Source organism: Tamandua tetradactyla, chromosome 19, assembly GCF_023851605.1.
Source record: "Tamandua tetradactyla isolate mTamTet1 chromosome 19, mTamTet1.pri, whole genome shotgun sequence".
NCBI lineage: Eukaryota > Metazoa > Chordata > Mammalia > Pilosa > Myrmecophagidae > Tamandua > Tamandua tetradactyla.
In genome coordinates this window covers 10,323,515-10,350,531 of record NC_135345.1, presented here as the reverse complement: position 1 = coordinate 10,350,531, position 27,017 = coordinate 10,323,515, and the positions used below count along the sequence as shown (strand labels likewise).

At 37.1% G+C, this 27,017-nt stretch overlaps 1 long non-coding RNA gene across 3 annotated transcripts; it reads right to left on the bottom strand.

The window, feature by feature from the left end:
- Window positions 1-1,002: 1,002 nt before the first annotated feature.
- On the bottom strand, window positions 1,003-26,964 carry LOC143663468 (uncharacterized). 3 transcript variants are annotated; one of them, XR_013165920.1, is made up of 6 exons: window positions 26,782-26,964; window positions 12,722-12,823; window positions 7,590-7,763; window positions 3,384-3,587; window positions 1,330-1,432; window positions 1,003-1,238 (listed from the first exon to the last, which is right to left on the bottom strand). It is a non-coding gene; the product is annotated as an uncharacterized LOC143663468 (long non-coding RNA). The 3 variants fall into 3 exon arrangements; XR_013165922.1 differs by lacking the exon at window positions 7,590-7,763; XR_013165921.1 differs by lacking the exons at window positions 3,384-3,587; window positions 7,590-7,763 and having other exon boundaries at window positions 26,782-26,961.
- Between the last annotated feature and the right edge of the window lie 53 nt (window positions 26,965-27,017).

Here is a 27,017-nt window from a genome sequence, read left to right as displayed (position 1 = left end):
AACCTAATGGTTTGATTATATGTATGGAATATATTGTATTTCATAGTCATTCTGCACAGTTTCTTAGTTATACACCAGCCCATCTCAATGTAATTTGTTTTCTTCAGAACATGTGCCCTCTAGCTCAGCTTTATTCCATTGCTCTATTCTGGACCATCTTTGTCAGCAGAAGTGGCAGCCTGAGAATGCATGCTTGGGGAGATGATAGCAGACAACAAAACCTTTAATTTCCAAATCAGTCCTGCTCAGCCAATGCCTGTTTTGAGCATATGAATTCAGGGTGGGATGTTCACTTAAAAATACTCCTGCGTGTTCAGCATCATCTTTTGCATTTGTATAGCACTTTACAGGGTAAAAAATATGTTCCGGAGATCATTCAGAAGTGACTGTTAGATGACATATGTAGGTGCAAAGGCTTTTGTCAGATGATAGACTTGGAAGATATGTTGAATAGAGTTGCTTTTCATTTTTTTAGAACATTTATACAAAGAATATTGTAAGAATGAAATATATAAAACACCATCCACAATGCAGCAACCAAGCAAATACAATATTTCTTTTTTTCCATGCTTCATTTTTTAACTGGTCCAATTGTATTATACACACACTCACACACATCAGATAATACATGCATACACATGGGTGTGCATATAGGTATATTTTAATGCATGTATGTACTCACTTTTCCATCTTTAAAACTACTTTTGTTTTTAACTCCACAATATTTTCCCTATTGCTACAACCATATTTATAATGATCTCGGCTTAATGCTTGCCCAATATTTGAGAGAATGGATAAAATATAATTTAATATATTTTTTCATCAATGTTACTTTTTGGCAACTGGGAATGAAGTGAAAGCAGGAGGTAGCTTACAAATGCATTTGCCTTGTGCTTGTGTGTGTGCATGCATGTGTTCGAATTGGGGGTTGAGGGAGGCAATAATAGTAATAACTAATGTGGAAATGAATGGAGACAACTCAAATGAGAACAAAAAGAGACCATTTATTCAGAACCTACTGTAGCAAGAGAGTCAGCCCCATCATTTTTGACTAACAGAGACTCTAAGGCAGACAGGGGAGTGGCTGAGCTTTATAGTGAAATACAAGGAAGGCTTCAGGTGTTTCCTGATAGGGGCTGTTGACATGGGGAACCTGAAGACAGGCTAACCAGAAGTGGGGCATCTATGTGTTTGGTTTACAGAGTATAACTGGTTGTTTCTGGTTGGTCCTGATTTGGCTGTGGGAGCAAAAATAAAGGAAGCTGTCAGTCACTGCCCAAGTCCTGACGTCTCTGGCCCCTTTGCTGCAGAGGTTGTGGTTAGACTTACTAAACTGGCTGCTGCAGAGGTGGTGGGTCCACGTTCTGTTTTGCTTGGTCTGGCTGTTGTCCATTTGTACAGTCGGTACAAATAGTCTAAGTCTAAGTGGACCCTAAATGTCAAAGAACGTCACTGTAGTAAAATAAATTATCTTTATTAAATTCCTATGTTTCAAGTTTGATGATACTCACTGAAATTCTATTCAGGTTTTTTCTTTAATCCTAGTGTACAAATGGTTACTACATTAACTCTCCTTTGATTTACTTGTTTCTGCTAACTTTAATTTGATATTCAATGAGTTTCTGGAAGTGGTTGTACTGTTATTTTAGGCAACCTGAAACAATAATTCAAACAGTGTATGGCTCAGCATATTTTATTCGAGAGTCAACTTGTCATTTTAATTAAGTAACTGATTCCCCTGGTCCTAATTTAGATCCTGGATTCAAAATATTTTACTCTTTATTCTTTTCAAATTATAAATGAATTTATTACAAAGTATAAATCCAAGAATATATAAATCATATAGCTATACAGATTAAAAGTAATTATAAATTGAACACCTGTGTAATCAAAATCCAGGATAAGAAATAGATTGATCTAGTTCCCAGATGGTTTGTGAGCTCCTCTCCAGTTTTATTCTTCTTCCTTTACCCATAAGTAAGCATCATCATTTTTGAATGAATATCCATTGTCCCAGAACTAACCATTGTATTTTGTCTTTGATCTGCAAACACTGGTATATCCAGGGGTGCCTATAAAATTCTTCTGCTCAGGCAACCCTGCTGTTCCAGGAAGCTTCAGCTGAAGCATCAAACAAATGTTCTCAAGAAAATGGAAACTCCTAGCTGTGGTTTAGTAAAAACTGTAAATCGTCAATGGAGCAACACAAAAGTTGAAGGGCCATCTGACTTAAACATAAGACAGTATATATAAAATGTGGCCTCTCCTGCCTATCCACAACTAATGCAAAGAGGGGTCTGTGCTGGTTTGAAAGGATTATGTACCCTAGAAAAGCCATGTTTTAATCCTGATCCATCCCTATTCAGTACTGTAGATTGGAAATTTGATTAGATTATCCTACAGAGATGTGACACTCCCAATTGTGGGTATTAGCCTTTGATTAGAGGGAGATGTGACTCCACCCATTCCACTTGGGTCTTGATTAGTTTACTGGAAGCCTTTAAAAGAGGAAACATTTTGGAAAGAGCTACAGAGCCCATGCAGTCAGAGACCTTTGGAGATAAAGAAGGAAAATGCCCCCAGGGGAGCTTCATGAAACAAGAAGCCTGGAGAGAAAACTAGCAAACACCACCATGTTCACCATGCACCTTTCCAGTTGAGAGAGAAACCCTGAACATCATTGGCCTTCTGGAACCAAGATATCTTTCTCCCAGATACCTTAGATTGGACATTTCTATAGCCTTGCTTAATTTGGACATTTTCGTGGCTTTAGAACTGTAAATATGCAACTAAATAAATTCCCCTTTTTAAAAGCCATTCTGTTTCTGGTGTATCACATTCCAGCAGTTAGCTAACTAGAACAGTGTCCTATTGAGTTTAACTAGGCAAAATATCATGAGCACACCATAGATCTTATAACTGCTTCCTCTGGAATTCCTTTAAAACTAATTAAATATAACCTGGCTTCCTACTGTGAGTCTTCTCCTTGAAATTTCTACCAATCCTATGGCATAGTTGGGGAGTCAAAGGGATATGAGAATAATTGTGAGAGTTTTTATTTACTTTTGAACCCTTTGCATTAGTATGAGAGAGAGTCAGAGAACATTCTATTGTCCATATGGCTGCTTGTTGAAGAAAAATGCATTCTCCCAAAGTACCTCCATAAATGCACATACAACATCAAAGAATTGATTTTGCACTCATCCATTTATCCATTTATTCTTTTAGCATTTGACAAATATTTACTTCTTCTCTTAAAACATATGTGATAAACAGAACATGAATTATTAATGCCATTTTGTAAAACTATAATTCATGTTTACAAAAAGATAAGTAACTGGCCAAATTTATAGAGCTAAGGGAGAATTAAGTTTGGTACTAACCTTAGACCTTGCAATACAAGTCCAGTGCTCCCTGCCAGGGTTCCATTCTGAGCTCAGTGATTGCCTCTATGCTCTCCAGCATGACTTAAGATGCAGCCATTTCAGTTTATATTAATGCTTAGAACAGAAGTTGAGTGAAAGAATCTGTCCATATCTGGTCTTCCTTGATAGGAATTATTTTTCTTTAGGGATGTGTTTCCATTACTATTGAAAACCAAATTAATATGCAACAAAAGAAGAAAAGACAAAAGTAAATGGGTGTTATCATTCCAGCTATTCAATCAGTTAAGGGAACCCAACAATCAAATAGTGCTAATTGATGACTACTACGCTTTCAGCTCAAAACTGGGCTTTAACAAAATATAAGGATAGTATAAACTTTGTCCCTTTCCTGAAGGAGCTTAAAATTTTTGTTTCAGAGAGAATAGTAAACAGAAGAGAAATTAGGAAGCATAACAATTTTGGTTCTTAGGAGAAGTTTCCTATGATGCGTGCAACCAATATTAGTGACACACATCGCAGTTTCCACAGACCCTGTAGGAGTTATTCCGTTTTGTTTGTATGAGTATGTTAGAAGAAACTTGATAATCTCATCTGGGAAATGAGACATCAAATACTTGGTCAACTTATGTGTGATCACACAGTTATTAAGTAGTATAGATCCAACTTTATTTTTAACTATAACTTCTAAATCCAAATCTCAAGCTCCTGACTGCAATAAAGCTATCTTTTTTACTACAGCTACCTAGATTTGAGCTTATATCTTGGGAGGTTTGGGAATGTTGGCTAAACAAAAGAAAGAAAAGAGGGCACAGAAAAGTATTGGTGTGCATGTGTGTCTGTGAACAGTGGGAAAATTCTGTGCCCCTTTTCTCATCTGAAAATGGTGTTTCAACGCATACAGATATTTGACAGAAGAATGATGAGCTTGTAGCATTGACAAATCAACTGGAGATCACCATCTTAACTAGATCATAAGGGAAAACTACATTTTTTTGGTTTACTTCATTTGGCACTGTCTTTGCATAGATTAAGAGGTCGCTTTAAGTCCCTTCTCTTTTCTGCATTTTCAACAGTGTCTTCAGAGACCTCTGTATCTTTCAAAGTCACAAAGTTTTCCATGTGATATTACTCTTAGAAGAGAGAGTGCAAAATATAATTGCATTGGCAACATTTTACAGCTACATCAAGAAAGACTTTGATGTGCTGGTGGTTTTAAAACTCAAGTAATATCAACTATGTTTTCTATGTTTTTGGTTGTTTGTTTTTTTTCCTCTGGATCACATGCTTAATAATCACAAGGTGCTGACAGCTTAACAAATATTCTCTTGCATGATATTCAACTGATACTTTCAATATCAAATGGGGAAAAAAGAGCTGATAAAAATAAATTTCCCACTGTTAGTAGCCAGAGCTTTAGATCTCCACAAATTGTTCCTAGCTCCAAGGTAGCGTTACTTCAAAGAGGTGAAAATCACCCAAATGAAGTGGAAAAACTTCAGTTCTTCCTGAACCACATTTCAAATGAGGGAAAAGAAAGACATCAACATTATTAATCAAGGCAGGAAAAAAAAAAGAAACAGGGTATGAATTTTAACAGTATGTTTGCTCTTTCCTTTTCGACACACTGCTCCAGGAAGCCTAGTTAGGTGATGATCCTAAACCCAAAGCAGATGGTCCTTAAGATGATCGTGCAGATTTTCTTTCATAATGAATCTTAAGAACCCTACAGGATTTATACTGAAATACTGTTCATGTATATGAAAAGACATATGTTTCTTTAGATGCTGCTCAACATTTCTTTGGCTGAACCCAGGGAGAGCCATTAGCTATGACTTCATTTTCAAACATTTGTGCATGTGGGACTTAAAGTCTCAACTGATCAATGTCATAACACCTTTTAAATGGAAATCATCTTTTCTCTGAGGGGGAGGAGGGAAGGCATGTGTTTAGGAATTAAAGTCTCTTTTCTTATTTATTTTTCATTGTTGTACAAGGCTTGGGAAATCCATTAGGCTTCTTTCTTTCAACTGTGGCAATGAAGCAAAACACTGTTTAAAGTGTGTTTTCTATCTAATGAGCAGTGATTAGATTGACTATGTGGGGAAACTGTCAATCCTGCAGTGTGGGCATGACTGAGATTTTCACTATGGCTTCAGAAGGCTGGAGTCTGAGCTCCAACCCTGAATCCATCACTGATTAGCTCTGTTTTGAGTTGAACAAGTAACTACTCTTCCCTGAGTGTACTTCTTAATTGACATAAAGAAGCAGTTGGAAAAATTCAACATATTACAACTCAGCTGAGCATCTGAATTACTTGAAGAGTTCTTTAAAATGTGTTTTCCAAGCCCTGAACCAAATGTACAAAATCAGAATCTCTGGGAATAGGCCTCAGAGACACCTATAGTTTAAAAAAAGGAAAAGAAAAAAAAAAAGGACCTTCCCAAGTGATTTCCAATTTCTTCACATCAACGAGAGAAAATAATATGCACTTTTCACTGTTAGTTATACAAATATTTCTGCCAGCTGTGCCTTGGACCCTGATTTCAGATGTCCTTAGCTTGAACACTCTTATTCTTGCTTTTGACACACATATAGACCACATACACCCACTAACACACACTTCCATTCACACCTACATGTGTACTTGAGTATACCTACCCATCCCGTACTCACACTCACATACTCATAAAATAAAACACAAGCATTTCTCACTCTCGTGCATTCATACTTACGCACTCATACCCACACTGCTACTACTAATCAAACCATTTTGCAGATATGTAGATATATATAATACAAACACATGTGCGCAAACACACACTATGTATAATCTTTACCAATTTGTTCATCATTTCATCCATTCACAGGGACTTAATTTTTAATATTCTTCCACTGAATTGATATATTTAGTTTATATTAGCTATAGGGTATGTAGCAAGCAGACTATATATATTTTTTTAAAACATTTTTGCCTCTCAGAATCTATTCTTAATAAACAAAGCAGTGTGTTTGCCAAAGAAAATATCATTCATCATTGCAATGTTGTGAGAGTGGAAACAACTCAAATACTGGAAAGTTAAATGTGTTGGATACAACAGGGGCCTGTCCTATAGTAGAATATTCTCTAGCTGTTGACAGTTATGCTTATAAGAATTTTTTAAGGCTGTAAATATTTGTATTATAATGCTATTTGAAAATTCAGAATATGACTATGTATATATATTATGATCTATACCAGTGCTTTTTCCTTCCCTCCTTCCCTTCTTTCCTGCCTAATTTTTTTTCTCAGCAGCAGGATATTTTGAATGCAAAATGCCAATGCAATTTACTTTTGTAAAAAATGAAAAAAATTGACAATGAACACTTACTGATTTAATTTGAGGAATGGACATTGAGCTTCATGGGTAGACTTTCAAGTTACTCTCCCCAGCAATCACTAGGGCAAGTCAACAGAATCTCTTCCACTTCTACAGAATCCAATTTGAACACTACTGATATATGGTGCTTGAAAATTAAGCATCGAGTCTTCCATCTCAAGCCGTATTTGATGACAAGATACTGTGAGTGACCTAATTAATGTAACTCTAAAAGCTGTATAAAATAGTTAGAGATATCTTTGGGATAACATTGCCAAGTTAGCAAAAAATTAAATAATCCCTAGAGACCAAAAACTCAAGTGAAGCTGATAACCCTGAGGTTATGGGAGTGCCAAAGTCAGTTCTTCCCCAGAGCACATCTAAAGTACCACGGCAAACTTGAACTTTCATTTTGATGCTTGCTAAGGAGATAGGAGATAAAAATCTAAGGCCTGTTCAAGATTATGACTCTAATAGGAGACCCCCACTAAGATGGGACTCCCCAAAGCTAAACCTTCCATGAAAGATCGGATGTTAAACATCTCCACACTGAAGGAGATTGGTTGTCTTGACCTTGGCCAGAGGAAGGGAAAAATCTTCTCTAAGAACCTCCCTTTACACATTTACTTATTTATTTTAATAAAGAATTTGTGAGTTACAGAACAATCAGGTGAAAATTACAGGATTCCCTTACACCATCCCGCCACCAACACCTTGCATTGGTCTGAGCATTTATTACTATTGATGATAACAGGTTTTTAAAAAATTATATATTTTTCACCAATAGTTACTATTGTTATAATTGAGAGCAATTCACAGTTCTTTATCCTGGTTTATCAGCTTCTACCTTCTGCTTCTCCCTGGATGCTTCTGGCCTCCGGAACCCCAAAACAGTTGTCTCAGACAGTTCCAGTCTGTTCACCAGTCGTTTTGTAGAAAGGAGTGAGTCCTGGAGCTCCCTAGTTTGCCATCTTCCTAAGGAGTCTCATTCACATGGGCATTTGATCAGATGTTTGATTACCTAAGGTATGCAAAAACTCAATCTTTCAATCATAAAAGATATGTCACTAGAGTCCCCAGATGACTGACTTATAATCAGGGAAGCAGGGTAAACAATCTCAAATGCAGAGATTCAAAGAACACAAACATGCACTCCAGTGGTTTTTCCTTCTCTCCTCTCCCTGCACAGAGGCATATAAATATAAAATAAAAGGTAAAATTACTAGCACAACAAAGCACCACAAGAGACAGTCAAAATCACAAAAAAGATAGTCAAGCCTGCCAAGATTTCAAGTACCAGAATTCTAAAAAAACACAGAATTAAAAAATGTTCTGTTAAATAATGACTAAAAGTGACACTTGAAAATATAAGGAACTGATTTTTAAGATATTTAAATAAAAATAAAACTAAAATAATTAAATTTTACAAACAAAATAGAAAATTTTTTATGTTAAATGTTTTTAACACAAAATGTAGTGTTAAACAAAAGATTCAGTAAAAACTAAACAATGAGTTAATGAGGTAGAAAATAGCATCAAAATTTTGGTTCCAGAATTCATCACAGACAAAAGAAAGAAACACCTGAAAGAAAGTGTGAAATATCAAGATATAACATATGTTAATTAGCATTAGAAAATAATAGAGATATTGGAAAAAAGACAATTTTCAATGAGGCAGTGGCTGAAACATTCAAGAATTATAGAAAAACACAAATTTCAGATACCAAAATTAAATAAACTCAAACGAGAAGAACTCACAAGATAAAAATACATTCATCCTCAGAGACACCCTAATGGTAATGTAGAATATCAAATAAAATGTGAATATTGAATACAACCAAGAAAAACATGTTTGATAGTGAAAGCAAAAACTGATAGTAAAAGCCAGGAAAATGACAAGTCCATCCATTCATGAGAACAGATGCAATATATGTATATAAACATACGTGTATATGTATAACAAATATATATGTATATAAATGTATATGTATATATAATGACAAGGTTTGTGTTTATTCATATTGCAGGAATGAAAATGCAAGTTTGGCTTAACATTAGAACGTTAATCAATGTGTCTTAATGTGTCAGATTTGATTTACCACCCATTCATGAGTTAAACAAATGAAAGATTTTTAGAGATTAGGAATAGAAAGGACGATTATCGACATGAGAAAGAGTATCTTAAAAATAATAATAACAGCACACATCAAATGTATTAGCAAATATAAGGACTATATTTAAAGTCAGAAACAAAACAAGGATGGATGTTTTAGCTATTGACATATCTAGTTCAGTTTTTACATGAAATCCTGGGTAGTACAGTATATCAAAAAAAGAAAAGAAACAAAAAACATATGCATTGGAAGAAAATGACTAAAACTGTCATTATTTACAGATCATATAACTATCTATGAGAAAAAATGAGCAGGGTAATTTGAGTATTTGGAATTTAATAAACTTTCTGAGCACAAAATTAATATATAGGACTCAAGAGTATTTCTATATACCTGAAACAATAAATTTAAAACGTTATAAAAAGATTTGTAGAATAGAAATAAAAACCAAAGTACCTAGGAATAAAACTAAATTTTGCAAGCCTGTTATGAAGCTTACAAAACTTTATTGAAACATATTAAGACGTGGATAGGCTGGCTGCATAATTTAAAAGATAACATTTCTTTTACAAAACTTATCTATAGAGTCAATGTAATCAACACCAAATTTACCATATGATTTTTCATACAGTTAATAAGTTAGATTTATGATTTTCCATATATATGAAAGATCAAGGTACCATTAAAAATTGAGATACCATCTGGAGAAGAATAAATTATTATTAAGCCATGGCTATTAATAGAGGGCAGCACTGGTATAGAGATAAAACAATTAGCCAACAAAACCAAACAAGGAGCTCAGACAGAAATGCATGCAAGTATGGTTGCAAGATATGATAGGTGAGCATTTTAAATCAGTAGGAAAATAAGTAATGAAATATCCAGTAAGCAAGACTGTGAAAACCATATGTCCATATAGAAAAATTAAGTTGAATTTCTACCTCATAGCATTTAAAAAAATCAATGGTTATCAGAGGAATAACTTTCAAATGAAAGGTGAAACTATAAAACTTTATAAGACAGTATGGGAGAATATCATGATAACTCCAGGGTAGGAAAAAATTTCTTTGACACACAAAGCACTCATTAAGTAAAATAGATATAAATTTGGACGCCTTAATTTTTTTAAATTTTTTATTTAAAAAGATCATAAAGAAAAAAAAGACAAACTAAAACTGAAAGAAGATACTTATATCACATAAGTCTCACAAAAGATTATATCCAGAATATGTCAACTTTGTGGAATCAATTAGTAATAGAAGAATACTCCATAGAAAATAGAAAATACTGAAGAGTAAACAGTGGTGAAACAACACTTAAAATATTACCATTCTCATTAGTAATCACAGAAATTAAAATATTATACCATAATAAGCTACAATTTCAACCTTTCCAGGACCAAAATTAAGAATTCTAGAATACCAGGTACAGTGGCAATGAATCAGTAGAAACTCTGACACACTGCAATAGTCAGTTGGTACAACTACATTGAAAAACAATTTATTGTATATTTATATACTCTTAAAAGACTGGAAAATTTGATTTTCATTTTTTTGTATTTTACATGAGTGAAATGATACAGAATGTATTCTTCCACAATTTATTTTTTCCTTAACAGTGTTAGTGAGCCTCCTCTATATGTTTGCCTGCAGCTGAAGTTTTCTTTTACTGTTTTATAATATTCCACTGAATGGGTAAATTGCCGTTTATTTATCCATGGGAATTTGAGGCATTTCCAGGTTTTTGCTGTTATGAATATTCTTACAAGTCCTTGGATGCACACATGTGACAATATCTCTTGGATATTTCTCAAGGGATGGAGAAAATCACTAGTTTTTAGGAAATGCACATCTACAATGTTACCAGGTAAAGCCAAACTATTCATGAAATGACTTCTACACTGAGCACTGTTTGTGATGTTGTGCATGGACCACTGTACAAGGTAGACAAGGGCTTTGCTCACTTTCTGGTGAAGAAAGCTAGAAGTAAATTAATACAAATATTGAAAAGCAAGCAAGAAACTATGAGGCAACGATGAGACCTATGACGATATGAGAGTGAGTTGCAGGCTGCTGTAGATTGGGCCAGTCAATGAATGCCTCTTTGAAGAAGAGACATTAAACTGAAACTTGACTCACCACAGGAAAGAGCCCTGTGAGGACACAGACAGAGACTGAAGGTAGAACATCTCAAGAGGGATCAATTAGCATAAAGGCTATAAAGAGGAAGTGAGCTTGATGTGTTTAGGAAAGAGAAAGACCATTGTGTTTAGGTCCATGAAAACAAGTGAGGATGAGATTACAGGCGAGGTAGTTGGAGAGGTTACTCTGAGCAGGCAAACAATGTGGGCTGATGTGTTTTTTGTTTGTTTGTTTGTTTGATTTGCTGTTTCAAATAACTCTCTGCACCTTATGAGTGATTGACGAGCACGTATGAGAGCAGAAAGAGTAGTTGGGAGTCTCTGAGGTCTGACTAGAGAAAATACGACTTGAATCAGGGTGGGGTGGAGAAGATGGAAGAGTCTTACAAAGCTAGAGAGAGTAGAGATGAGGGGGGAAAGGAAGCAGCCAAGATGAATTCCAGATTTTTGGATTAAAGTGGCATATTTCAAGTTCTTGTCACATTGTAGATACTGAAACAATATTGAATGCTTTCCCTGTCCAAGTAAGATGGTACCAATTGCAGAGATTTGAAAGTCTGGAGCAGGTGCTAGAGTGGAAAGTCCGGAGTTCTGTTTTGGATTTGTAAGGTTTGAGATGCCCATTAGAGCTACCTTTCTTACCGGAAAATAGCCAAGAAACTTAGCATATAGTGTTTGTACTAGTTTGCTAAAGCAGCCAAAATGCAATATACCAGAAATGGAAAGACTTTTAGAAAACAGATTTATTAAATTGCAAGCTTACAGCTCTAAGGCCAGAAAAATGTCCAAACAAAGACATCCAGGAAAAGACACCTTGACTCAAGAAAGACCTATGTTTGTCACCTGGAAAGGCATGTGGCTGGTTTTTGCTGGTCCTTATTCTCTGTCCATTGCTTCCACCTTCTGATTCAGGTGGTTTGTTCTCAAAGTGTCTGTGGGCCTTCACTTGGTTCCTATGAGAGACAATTCTGGGTTCTGGCTTATTCAGCATCTCATGGAAAAACACATGGTGACATCTGTGGGGTCTTAAGCAACTGTGTCTCCGGGGGCTTCTACATTTCTATATGTCTGCATCTGAGAAAGCAAAATGTTTCTCCTTTTAAAGGACTCTGGTAAACTAATCAAGACACACTTTGAACAGGTGGAGTCGTGTCTTCATGTAATCAAAAGGCCACACCCACAATTGGGTGTATCATACCTCCATGGAAGTAATTTAACCAAAAGGTCACCACCAGAGCTGGGTGTGTCTAAACTCCATGGAAACAATCCAACAAAAGTTTCTCACCCTAAACAACTGACCCCACAAGACTGAATCAGGATTAAAACGTGCTTTTTCTGGTTTCAAACCAACACAGGGTCTTATATATTACAACCTTTAGAGTCAGATGGAAACATATTTTGTCATTTGCTGGGTAGCCTTGACACAACCCTTTTTCTCTCTGAGCCTCTTTTCCTTTTTTTTTTTTTTTTTTTTTTTTTTTAACTCATTGACAAAGGTAATTATTCGAATTGAATGTGATGGCATATTTCAAGTTCTTGTCACATTGTAGATACTGAAACAATATTGAACCCTTTCCCTGTTCAATGTTTACAATGAGAAAGTGAAGCTTAGAGAAGGAATGACATCTGTCAGGATCTACAGTTGGAAACAGAGGTAGGGAAAAAAGTCCTCTTGTCTTCTATTCTAATTAGTTTTTTTTTGATGTTCTCCATTGTATTACTTACTGTCCCCTCAAGCAGGTAGATAATCATGGGTGACATGTTTTGCTATTCTCTGAGCACTGTCACATACTGTAATAGGTGCACAGCCATTCATCCAAGCAAAACCTGTGGAGAAACAACCAAGAAGAAAAGATCAGGCATTGTAAGGAAGTAAGACATGAAAAGTCAAAACACAATAGTCTCTAGTAGGTCAAATTCAAAAGCTTATGGCAACCTGTATTTTAAAAATCCAGACCCACTTAACAGTTCCTAGTGCATACCCTGTTTCTTAGTAAATTACCATGAGATAGATTTCATACTCCTTTCATTCCTGCATAGGAGGAAAAAAGACGTAGTTTACTTTTATTTGCAGTCTCAAATGAAGGCTAAGTGAAAGGTAAATATTCACAAAAGAAATAGGTGTTTACTGAATGTGTAGTTAAGACAGAATGGATTGCATTTTATGGAATGACTTTTTAAAGTTTTTGTTTTTTTTAGTTCATTTCAAAATATGCCTCTGATTTCAAATGGCCTGCTGGCTTAAATTGATGAGCTTTATGTATGCCATTTTATTCACTTTCTCCCTCTTTTCCTTCTTCCCATCCTTCCTTTCTCCCTCACATCCTCTCTCTACCTCTCTTCTATATTCCCTCTCCCCTTTGTAGTTCAATCGGACCCTTGCTCTGTTCCCTGGCAAAAATGCATCTCCTTTGGGACCAAGAATTCCAACTCATAATCCAGAATTACGGGGATGGGGTACCACATTGTCTCTATGAGAATCCTTAGTGTGATGAGTTGAGGGGCCACTCCTGCTTCCTTCCCTTAATCTCTGATCTCAGTTTTCCTTATAGAGCTCTCTAATTTATACCAGTACTGCATCCTGAATAATGGCATCCACTCTTTGAAAGAGTTATCTCCAAGCAGGGGCCACAAAAACATGTTCAGGAAGCTGTTCTAACCTTTAATCAATCCAATTGCTTTTCCTTCTAGATTTCTATCCAGCTGACCAAGTCATTGGGTACTGTCCAGAACTATATACATTCTCATTTTGGGCCACTTCTCCCTCTACAAGAAGAGCATAACCAATTCAGTACTCTTGGTTGTACCTGTTGAGAAGATTTTCCCTTTCCATGGTCTTTCAAGGACACTTTAAGTGTGGCTTTAATGTAGCTTCTATTAGTATTGGCTTGTGTAGACATTCCAAGCTGACATATATGTCAATCAAGCTTAGGCTTTTTCCTCTTCTTTCAGGTTGTCATATACTACACTGCCCCCCTCCCCCCACCCCAACAGACACACACACTAGCAGCCACAGGTGTGAGCTGGGAGAGATGATTGTGCAACTGTAGTGGGTGACAATGGTCTGGGCCATCTGGTTATGCAGCTTGCCCAGAACCTCTGGTCTTGCTTGACCTTGATTCTGCATATATCATTTCCATCTTACAGTGCACTGCTGCTAGATCTCATGGTCTTGGAATTCTCTAGCTTTTTCAAATTTTTATTTCAGTAACATATACACAATATGAAATTTTCCATTTTATCTACCTACATGTGTGCAATTCAATAACATCAATCATATTCATAGTATTGTGACACAATCACACCCCTCCGTTACCAAAACAGTTTCATCACCCCAAATAGAAACTGCTCCCAATACTCCCTCCACACCCCTGGTAACTTCTAATCTATTTTCTGTCTCCATGAATTATTTGCTTATTCTAAAGTTCACTTATGTGTGTAGCATGTATCTGAACTTCTTAACTTTTTACAGCTGAATGATTTTCCTGAGTATATATATTTTGCTGATCCATTCATCTGTTTTCTAACTTTTGATTGGTGGTTCTAACAAAATCATCTCATAATAGGGCATTTTGTGTGGCCACTTGGTATCCCATGGTCTAATGCTCAGCTTCTATCTGGGTCCAGATAAATGTCAGGAGTTCTTTCATGTCTTATAATTTTCCACTATAGATGGCATGGCCTTGCTCTCAAACCTGAGAAGCCAGCACTGTGATTCTCCTACTATGGCTTGCCATATTCTTCAAACTGCACCTTTTTCTACCAATATCATCTCTAACATTATGGGGTCTGTTGAATTGTGTGGCCCAAAAGCAGGGCATAGTGTACCACTGACTGGGCCTATGGGAGAGGACTTTTCTTGTTCCAAGTGTCACTGAAAGCCAGTAGCCTTCCATATCATCCAATATAAGGAGCAAGGCAGTATTCTTGCATATGTTCTACCGTGGTCTTCCCCACTTTGCTAGCTTTTACCTCACAGGCTAAGTACCCAATGTTTGAGTTCTTCCAACTACCAAGTATGGCTATCTCAATTATACACTTGGGCTTGGAAAATGATCACCAGGTGGGGTCACACAGTCAGTACCCTCTGAGCTGAACCTTAAGGGGGACTCCATTTAATACCTGGCTCCCATATACCTCCACTCTAGCAGGTAAGCAATGATAAAGCTTCCAGTCTCTGGGGATCAATGACAATTCCCACTCTCTGCCCATGAGGCCTCCAGATAACTAGGGATTCCCCCTTTCCCAGTACAAGCAAATCACCATAGGCTTTTTTGGAAGAACTGAAAGATGTTTATTATGCATGTTTGCTATGGTGTTGCAGAATTCTGCCTCCTAAGTCAAGGAGTCCCAGATCTGAAAATTGGTTCAAGTCCAGGGACAAAGCAAAAGTTTAATTGGAGAAACTCTTCTCAGACTCATACTCCTTCATTTTTGTTTTCTTCCATGTATAGATGTTGAGAGCCCTTCATTGGCAGCCTGTCTCTTTTGCCTGCAGTGATACCCTATTCTGTGAACTGTATTCAGAACTCATTGTGAGTCAAATTGCTCCATCCAATCTCCCCAGTTGTTATGGCAACTGCATTCCCCTGGCTTCTGGTGGTTTAAGTGCCACTGTTTGGGCTCTATTCCTGTGGGACTCCCTCACCTCCATGTAGGTTAATGAACTCAGCTCTGTAAAATTTCTCCTACTCTGGTGGCCTGGAGTTATGCACTCCAGAAAAACATATTCTTAAACTTAATCCATTCCTGTGGGTGTGAACCCATTATAAGTAGGACATTTGATGCGGTTACTTCAGTTAAGATGTTGCCCAGATGAATCAGGATACATCTTAACCCTACTGCTGAAGGCCTGATAGGGAAGGTCTTGGAGAGGGAGGAAGCCAAATGGAGCAGCCAGAGGCTGGAAGTTTAAAGAACGAAGAAACCAGCAGAGGCTGCCATGAACATTGCCATGTGAGAAAAAAAGGACCAACGGCCAAAGATCACTAGCAGCCTGTCCCAGAACACTACAATATTTTGGGAGAAAGCATCTCCTTGATGAAGCCTCAATATGGACTTTTTTAGTCTTAAAAAAAAAGCCAATAAATTTCCACTGTTCAAATCAACCCACTGCATGATATTTGTTTTAGCAACCAAGAAACGAAAACATCTGATGTCTATGCTACCGTGAGAAAGACAACCAGCACTGCATGCCTTCTCTCACAAGAACAGTTGTAATTGCCTTGAAATGTTTCTGCATCCTCGGTGGAACATAATTGGATTGGATGTTCTAGCCTCATGTGGAATATCCATTCTACTATGTGCACTTCTGTCAGCTTCTTTTTCCTTTTTTCTATGGTCACCCACAAATTATTGGGGAATCCCACTTTGAACAGCACTGGACATCACTGTATCCAGGCTTCTAAGATCCATCCGAGAGTTAAGTTTGTCCCATCCTCTGAGGTCCTTGCCAGGGTGCAAAATCCCATGTCATGAGGAAGTGCACCAAGTCAATGAATTCTTGCTTGCTCTGTCTATGTTCCAACAACCTTCATCAAACACCCTTAAAATCTAATTCCAAAGATGCTTTCCCAGATCCTTCCAGTGCATACTAGATAATCCTCCTAGCTACTCCAGAGCATAACTGTCACTTGTCTCATGTCCAGCTCATTCCCAGCCAGTTTATGCTGGAATTTAACCATAGTTATCAGTCTATCTTCCAAAAGAGGTGATAAGGGCAGCTCTGTGGATGACCCCTTTGTTATTTGGTTCTGAAAAGGCCTCTGTCTTATATTGCTTCACATGGGGAGTGTTAGCTCTGATTATGGACCGGTGGACCAACTCTTTAGGCTTTGATGGTCCAGGAGAATCTGCAGAACTGAAATCCTTAGAGGTATCCATCCTCATGTTCCCATTCTATTTTCCAGTTTCCCAGAATTCCCCAAAAGGGCCTTTATTTTAGCATAACAGACCTGCTTTGACTGAGTATTTAAATGTCTCTAGACCTCTTTATTAAATCCTGTGCTTGTTTCTCAGATATACCTGCTTTTCTGTTGTATAAGGTAAGATCATCTTTTTATCTACTACAAAGTTCCTCTGGTTCTCACACTTAGCCTTTCACTCTTGTTGAGAGTTTCTCAATATCCTGGAGGGCTCATTATGACTTATTAATGACAACCAACTTTGATGTCCTTGTAGGTATTATTAGCTGCCTATCTTTCTGTTTTGGGTTGGCTTTTGTTTTCCAAGAAGATATGTTGAAGTCTTAATCCCCAGTACCTAGGATTGTGTGACTCATTTGGAAATGGGGTCATTATAGATGAAAGTAAGCAAGTTAGCATGAAGTCATGCTGGAGTAAGGTAGGCCATAAATCTAATATGGCTAGTATCTTTATAAGAAGAGGAGAGGAGACACAGACAAGAGTTGATGATCATGTGATGATGAGCAGATATTGAGTTATTCTATAAGCCAAGAAACAGCATGTATTGTTGATCACTGCCAGAAGCCAGGAGAGAAGCATGGAACAGATTATTTCCTACAGATTTCAGAGGAAGTATAGCCCTACCAAAAGCTTGATTCCAGACTCTGGCCTCCAGAGCTGTGAGATAATGGATTTCTGTTCTTCTAAGATACTCAATTTGTGATATTTGGTTAATGCAGCATTAGAAAATTAAAGATACTTCCCAATACTTGAATCATTATACCAGCAAGGGTGTGATCACCCTTCATATCACCATCAGTGAAATCCTTAATAATTATGTTATTAAACTCCTTGTACCAAGGAGTATTCATGATGTACATACTACTTAGGTTTGTGTTCTCTTTGCCAACTGAGCAGTGAGTGATCCAGTTCTCAAATTCCATCTTACTGCTTGCTTTTCAAGCCACTCCCAGTATCAACTGTTGGTATTGCAAAGATTGCAGATGTCAGACAGAATTAGATATACAGGAATTTCTTCAGGGGAATTTGTAAGTGAAAAAAGAGATGGGGCAGGATTAGGTAGACAATAACTTCAGACTGCTGGAGGTCTGACATTGTGAAAGCTAAGAAGAGAAAAGGAGGATTGGCCAGGAAAACTGATTGCTTGAAAGAATCTTGGTGCTTCTTTGGAGAATCTTCAGCCAAACTGATGCGAAGCCTTAAATCAGATTGCCTGTTAGAGTGGACTGATGTTGGGTATGAATGGCCCAGAACTAGCACCCTGATGCTCAATCACTGGCTGGAAACATCTTAGGGGAGAACATGGCTGAAACTTGAATGGTGGGTGGATCCCAAAGGTGTAGCAGCTGGAGAGTCTCAGTCCACTTTGCTCCTAGCAGTTGTGTCTCCTGATAGGAGAATTGAGTAGCTCAAATCCATGGCTGCTGCACTTTCACAATGCCAATGTGCTTTGCAACTTGCAATATGTTGAATTATATATCCTGATTTATACGTGTTCTTAATCTTCATCTGCATTCCCATGGGTATGAATCTATTGTAAATAGGACCTCCTGAAGATGTTATTTTTAGTTAATATGTGGTCCAACTGTATTAGGTTGGGTCTTAACCTGTATTGGTAGGCCTTTTAAAGAGAAGAAACTAGAAGCCAGAATTTGGAGAATGCCACAGAAAGAAGATGAAAGTCAGCTGAACTCGAAGATTTAATAGAAAGAAGAGGATATAGACATGTGACAGAAGGCAGAGATACAAGCCAAGGAATTCCAAAGATTGCCTGCAGACAGCACCAGAACACTGTAAATTCCAGCAGAAAGCAAGACCTGGTGATACCTTCATTTGGGACTTTATTAAACCTTAAAGGCATGAACCAATGAATTATGGTTGTTAAGCCAAACTCAGTTTGTAGTACTTGTAATGGCAGCTCTGGCAAACTAAAAATCACTGAATTTTAACTTGAAACCTCCCTTGACACTATTTATTTCTCATTTTCCTCATTAGTCTCTCCTACCTTTACACCCTGTGGCCAGGCTGGTAAATGAGAGTGGCGTGCTTTGGAGACAAGAGGGAGAAGCCTCATTTATAGTTTTACAAAGGATCCGAGGTACCAAGTGTGCAGTGGATGCATTTGTCTGTATAAGCACATGCTCACAAACCCACACATACACAAACTTTATAACTGAGCACAACTGGCTCACAGAAGAAGCTGCTACTGCACAGCTTCACCAAAATTCCATGTCAACTCAATCGAATGAGCAATGATTCATTGTTCATGGGAATCAGAGAATGACTGATCACCAGATCCTCACAAGCATGAGAAGTTTGGATTTATAATTTTTTTAGGTACTTTCACAAATGTTTGCGTATAAATACAATACATTCAAAAATGAAGCTTGTAAGAAGCCATGCACCATGGTCTATTTGACTCTTCAAAGTAACCTCTAGATCCAATTGGTAAGTCCTCACAGGTGATGTATCATCCTGTATCAACCAAAAACAAGACAAACAAGGTAACGGGATCTTTCCTACAGTTTGGACAATGCTAAGTGTTTCCAGGTGAAACCTACCTGAAATAAAATTCAAAAATGCTTCTTTTCTGCCAGGCTCTTTGGAACTTTTCATTTCCTATTTTACTAAGTATCATGATAGCCCAAGAAGAGAAGATAGTTAACATCATTAGGGAAATTTATTTCCCCATAGCATACTTTTTTTCATAGGGCATCACTTAAAATGGAAACTTCTACAGCATGAATATGCTTTGGTTAATGCTGGAGTAAGGGGTCCTGTATCTCTTACTTATAGGAGTACCAGTCAAATGACTCACCCTTTCTGACTTTCTATTATCCTTATCTGTAAAATGGGAATACTGCCTCCAGCCCCTCTTGTCTGATTTTCCTTCTTTGCCAGAGAGAGATTGCATATGCGTCCATGGTGAGAGCTAGGAGAGGAAACAGCTTCAGCCATTCAACGATGAGTGAGAGTGGAACCAGGGAACAAAGGAGAGTATGGTGGGATCTTTAGACTTGTTCCAGTCCCCAAACATTTATTTCTGGTCAGAGATGAAATTGCAGAAATGAAAATGAAGCACTTTGAAATCTTTACAGCATTTCAACAATGTGGTGATAGTGTGTGATCTAAGGACTCGTTTCATTTTCATTGTATTTTACAAAAAACATGTTAGGAGAAAAATAAAACTAGCTTTTCTCCAGAAATAGTTTGAAAGACACAGCTAGATGGACCAAATCTCCCACTTTAAGGAACTTTTAAATATTTAATAACCACAAAGTGTGTTTTCTTTTCAATATTTGAAAACTCCTTCTTTTGAATGCTTGGCTATGACTTTGTTTACTTGGATATGGCTATCATGCAATAGATGCTACTTGACACTTCTGAAATGCTGCAGGACAACTCACTGCAAATCACAGAAGTAGAGCAGAGTTTGATGAGGTGAAAAGTATAAACAGACAAATGCCTTTTCTTTCTACTCTTCCTTTCTGCTCTTATGTTTTTGTTTTCCCATATCTTTTATTTCTGTCCAGATTCCAATGAAAGACTCCTTCCCTGTCGCAGCATTCAAAGGGACCCCTAGTTAACCAGTCTCACTATAGCCCTTCCCATTTTTTGTTTCTTTTGGATCAAACAGAGGACTTGTGCTATGTCAACACTGATGACAGTCCCACCTGAATGTCAGGCGATACTTGGGACAGGACTGGAAGTGAATTCAAGGAGAATTATAGGAGAAATTGATTACTGCAATTCAGAAGGGAAAAAAAGAATAATTTCCAAGAAAGAAGAAGGAACCAGATATTGAAATTTAAAGTTGGGATAGCATCAGAGACAATATGCAGAATCCAGTAGAAAGCCCTCACCTTGGTGGAGAAATACTTTAAAAGAAGATCTGGTGTTCAAAAGGTGCTCACAGAGAAGAGATTGCCTAGCTTTCAGTGAGGCAGCCTTGTCTATATCTGGATTCACTTCCTACTGAAATATACAGCACCCAGCAATAATATTATACATCTCCAGTTTCCATCTAGGTGCAATTCATCCAACAATGCCAGGTTATCTCTCTCCTGATCCTCATTTTATCTATCTGTGTGAGGGCTGCTATTGCCAACCTAATGGTTTTTGGGTTATAAAACAAAAAGTCTAAGGAATGATTTTTCTTGGTCTGAGCACAATGTTGGCTGCTTAACATTTTTAAGATGGGGTGTGCCCAGTTACTCATGAAAGGTTGTAAAGGCATTGAGACAGTCATTGCGGATTTTGTGTTTTGAAATGGCCTCAGCATCCATTAACCCATGCCAGAAGCATATACAAAGAAAAATGCCAAGGAAAAGGCAAATTGCCAAATGAGGAAGAAGTAAGTTTACACAAAATAAGTCGGCTGCTGTCAGAACCTCAGATTCTGTCAAGAGAGATGGCAAGGATTTATTGTGTTCATATAATGAAAATAAATTAAAGCAAATATTTTCTATATATACCAGGAACATCTTTATAAGTGCCCACAGGGAAAATAGCTCTTTTCAAACTGGTGTGACTGTTTCTTTTCTGATTTTCCATCCATCCGTCCACCCACCCACCCACCCATCCATCCATCCATCCATCCATCCATCCATCCATCCATCCATCTGTCCAATACTGTCTACTGTACTATATCTCCATACCCAAGCTACCCTTCTCATCATTGTTACATGTATTCCTTTTATGTCACGCCTCTATCTGCAATGATATAGCAGAGGTAAGTTTCTATACTTCTGTACTGACATGGGCAAATATACCTATGATTATTTTAAATCACAGTACCGTATTTCTGTTTTGAAATCCTGTCTTCTCCATCCAGTGAGGAAAAATTAAACCTAATCAATTTAGTAGAAACTCTGACATTTCAGAATTTTCTTAGCCAAGTTGGGGGTTTCTTCTGCCTTTCCCCTGTCTTTACATTGATCCTAACTTCAAGTCATCAGGCTATGTCAACCATGAGTTCAGAAGGTGTGTGGTCTGGCTTGCTGACATCTATCTGCTCTGTCAGGTACTGACTCTTCCATGTCCATGCTGATCTCCAGACTTTGCTTCACAGCGGTCCTTCTTAATCTTCCTCTTCCTCCAGCCAAATTGCTCTCACTTCTGCACCTGCCCAAGGTTCTAGAACACCTGAGTGCGCTCTCCTCTTACACACTGTAGCCAGGCAAATCTAAGCACCCAGCTTGGACCTCTTTTTCCCACAAGAGATACACAATATTGATTATAATGCTGCTGTGCTCTGCAAGGAAATTCTGCAAGATCTATGGCTAACCCCACCACCCATAGATCTGGTGAGAGCCATGAATACCAGGGCCTTTGACTATTATATCCTCAAATCTTCCTCCATATTATATATTTTGGAGTTCTACCATCTTGTTCTTCCCACAGGGTATAATTTGGTGTCCTAGTCTCTTTTAAGGGACTACACTCCTATCTAAGCTTTCCTTTCCCTCTGACTTTTTTTTTTTTTTTTTTTTTAAAGGAAAGACAGAGAGAAGGAAGGAAGGATAGAAGGAAGGAAGGAAGGAAGAAAGGGAAACATTTTTAAACATTTTCTTGTTTTATTGTATTCTGTTTCTCCGTTTTTGTTACATGGGGTGGGGCCGGGAATCGAACCGAGGTCCTCCGGCATAGCAGGCAAGCACTTTGCCCGCTGAGCCACCGCGGCCCGCCCTCCCTCTGACTTTATTTCACTCTTGTCTACGGAAATGTTATCAAATGTAAAGTGAGAAAAGTGTCTCTTTTATTATCATTATCATGTGTTATTTATAATTTACCTTCTTGTAAGTCATCTGGAAGGGCCCAGGTCTTAGATAAGCCACATAGCCATTTATAATCTCTATAACCCATAGAATCTCAATTAAGCAATCTGAGCCTATCTCATTAACAAAATGAGAGCTTCAAACTAAATAAATCTAATGTTGTTTCCAGCTCTAAATTTCTAGAAACACAACCAATCTAGCGGCCTTCTCTATTCTTTCCATCTCCCTGTTACACAAATTCAAAGAATCTGTTGCTCATACATTACATTTCTCACTATTTCGTAGAATCCAGTGCCTAAAGAAGCATCTCTGAGCAAAATAGTAGGCTAAGCCATAATCCTAGGGATAAAATACAATGGGCTTAAAATAGTAGGTTCAATATGATCAGGCTGATGCTCCATCATACTAAAAATAAAACAATGATTCTTCATGATAAACTATAACACTTTAATCAGAGTTATGCTTAAGGCTATCCCATTGATAGCAAAAAATGGAAAAAAGGAACGCAATAGTAGGCCCTGAAATAAATTTTATAGAATGGATACTTGAAATGATGAATGTTTCAGCATTTTCCTTTGTTTATCATGTCCTGAGAGCCCATAGGTAATTTCACAGATGATTATACATTACTTTACTTTAAAATTGAAAAGCTATTTGACAAACTCCAAAGCAAAAAAAGAAAAAAAGCATTGTTCTTAAGAAATGAGGTAAGCTGATTATGCTTTGTTCACTACAATGGATTTGTTCAATACATTACTGACAGAGTAGGAAAAAGGAGATGCTTTATTGTGTACTTGCGTTAATAACAGAAGATGCATCCTTTTATTTTACGGGAAACATCCATTTTTTCCCTTGCAATGCTCCCAGTTGGTTCCCACAGAGTTCAAAGTGGTTTTGCTCAAGGCAAAAGGAAACTGCAGGAGGCTAGAGCCTGCTGGTTGTCCACTTTTTCACTCCCAGGGCATACAGTGCAGCCTGTGGCATTTCCTTGTAGGATTTGAGAGTCATTTCAATAGTGAACAATCAGCCTCTTTCCTCCTATCCCAGGTGAGTAGTCAGAAGGGTCACTTGAGTCAGTTACTTCTAGACTAACTTTCACATGCTGCCACTTGCTACAAATGGAATGACCCCGGAACAAATCATGGCAGCCAGGGAAAATGTGACTTTGGCTGGGCAAAGGTCTTATGTCCATTCCTGGGCCCTGGGAGTAGGGTCCACTTCATTTGAATTAGTGGTTTGGGGACTGGTGGGAGGGGGAGGGAGATGATGAGACAATTCCATGTTTTTAAAAAGATCCCCATGTTTCCAGAAAGAGCAATAATTAAACTAGTATGGTTTGTCATACGTGTGTGGCACACAGCCTTTTCTCTATGGCAAGAGTAGAAGGAGCACTGATGTGGCTTAGAATTCTGCAAACTACTTGACTGCCTCTGCATCCACTTGGACTAGTCAAGTCATCTTCTGAGTATGTTTCTTATCTATAAAACAGGGACACCACTTTTAAGGTTATTACAATTATATATGGCAGAATGAACAGAATGGCCTGGAAAAGTCTTAAGATGGTAGGTTTTCAAGAAATGTGTATAAAACACTGATATAGGATATATATCAATAATTTCCAAATGTATATATAGAGAAAAGAAAGCAAGGAAAGGGAAGGAGGGAACCATAAAAAGAATAGAAGAGAGAGATGAGTATTGGTGGAAGAAAGAGAAGATGGAAAGGGAAGCCCCACATATAGAGGCTGATGTCACCTTAACACCTATAGTGTAGCTTGTCTAAATTGCCAGCATTTTTCACCAATTACAAAAGATCTGCAGTCAAGGTACATGCTTGATTTCTTGAATCCCTCATAGCAGGTCATGCAGTGTCTGACACAGCTGTTCTCTACCCACCAGGAAAAACAAACAGAAGAAAGCATCGAGGACAACAACCAAAGTACACACAAACACTTAGTATCTGTATAGCACTCTCAAAGGTAACTGACAAATATGGGCAGATTTTCAAATGGAGAATTAATTCACCCTAAAGTGGATTTCCTTGCTAATAGAGATAAGGCTGTTAAATGAGTATGATTCCCTTTTGCCTGATCAAAGAAATTCTAGATAGCTAGGTTAGAGCACTAGTGTGGGAAAGGGTATCCTGAGCAGAAGCTAGACTATATATTACAATAAAGTTTCCAATACAGAGCTTATAAAAAGTGATTTAGCAGCAGCAACTTTTACTTCTACTAAGTGAAACTGAAATCTGAATGATGAGTATTGGCTCCCTGAACCTTGTGTCTTTGGAAGGCACTCCTTTTAAAGAGAACAGAAATTATTCCAAAATGTAAACTGAACTGGTTTCCCAAGAGTTTACATAAATCAGTATATATATTGATTTATATATATATATATATGCATGTATGTATGTATCAAACAGCATACTATTATAGGAAAAAGAAATATGTCTTGTTCCTAGAATATTTAATGTCAAAAGATATGTATATATATATGACTTTGTATGCCATTTTTTTGCTTACTCATCCAAGGAATGGAAATATTTATCCTCAACAAGGGAAAAGAAAATGATAGTTTCAATCAATACAGACATTTCCACACATGAAAACAAAATAGCTGGGAATTATTTTCATTATTTGGACTAGAAATAAATACTTAATTTTGCATGTGAAGTAACCAGATCATTGAAGTAGAAGGGTTCTACCTCTGTTATCTTACCAACAATTGAATACTTTTAATTTTATTTTCTAAGCAACTTTCAAACTGGTTTCCTAATTTGAAATGACTTTACAGGTTCTCCCTTTGAACTGTGGAAATAAACTAAATTATTTAACTTTTGCATAAAAATATTACAAAAATTTTAGGGATTGTAACGTTGTCAGGATCACAGTAATATAGTACTGGCATAAGTTTACTTTATCAAATAAGGAGATTTTAGAAGCGCTCCATCTACTATGACTAATATTTTGTAAAGCAAGTGATAGATTTAATGTTAAAAACTTCTTAAATGACATAATTTAGATGTTATTTTAAATTGAAGGCATTGAGTGTCATTAAACAAAATAAATTTTATACTATCTAGCTTTCTCATCTTGCATGCAAGAGATTTGTAAAAGCTTCCTCAAGGACTAGCAGGGTCAACCAACCAGACTTACAGTTCATGCATCTTCTAACTAGTCTTCCTAACTCCAATATTCTCATCTCAAGTTCCTCCTACTACTTCAACAAAAATCATCTTCATAAATATGCAAAGTATTCCCTTGCTTAAAACCTCTTAAAGCTCCCCATTACCCACAGAACAAAATTTGTACTTTTTCTGAAGACAAACACAACTCTTTAGGTTTTGGCATCTGTCTTCTGGTATTTACCTTCAATCATTTCCCAGCTTGTACTATTAAGTGGTCTAACAGTATCAGAGTGATTCTTTCTAGCCCTAATAGGCCATTCGTAGTCACAAACATACATTTTCAAATGTTTCTTCTGTATTTTACCTAATGGAAAACTCAACCTTCACATTACGAATTTAGTACAACCTTCTTTGCACTGCCTGTACAGGCTGCATTTTTATTCATTCATTCAACACATATTTATTCAGTCTCTACTGTATGCTAGGCATTGTTCTAAGACAGGGCAGAGAACAGGACAGACAAAATTCCTATCTCATAGCAATTACATTCTTAAAGGGCTTTTCTCTTCAACTGCCACTGCATTTTATGTACAATGTTATCATGGTATGAGTGACCATACAATTTAACTTCTAAATGAAAATCCTTTTGATTTTAAAAGGGGATAAAACAAGTATTATCACAGATAAAGTGTAAGTTTTGTCTATTGCAATTACTGAGTATCTCATTATTTGTTAGCATCTCAGCCTTAACCAAGAATTTTGTTTGAATAGCACATAACAGAGACATGTTTGACAAGCAAAACATTCTGATTGATTAAATGAATGGAAGGATGAATGAACAAATAATTGCAGTTTTCTATTTAACCATGTGCAGACATGAGTATGTCTCTACAATAAATCCCTCTGTCTTAATCAGAACTCTTTAATCACAACTCAAACTAAATTAAAAAGAATGAACCTGGAAATCCAAAGGGTTTATAGCTTAAGGTATGATTAGTCCTAGGAGTTCAATGAATGTCATCCAAGCTCTTTCTCTCTTTCTATCTTCAGCCCTGCTTCTGCTTGACCTCATTCTTAAACAAACATTCTCCATGTAGAGACAGCATGGTCCCTAGTAACTGTAGAATTCTTTGATTGTTAAGAGTTCAGTATCCAAGAGAAAAAGAGAGAATCTTTATGAATTAGCTTCAACTA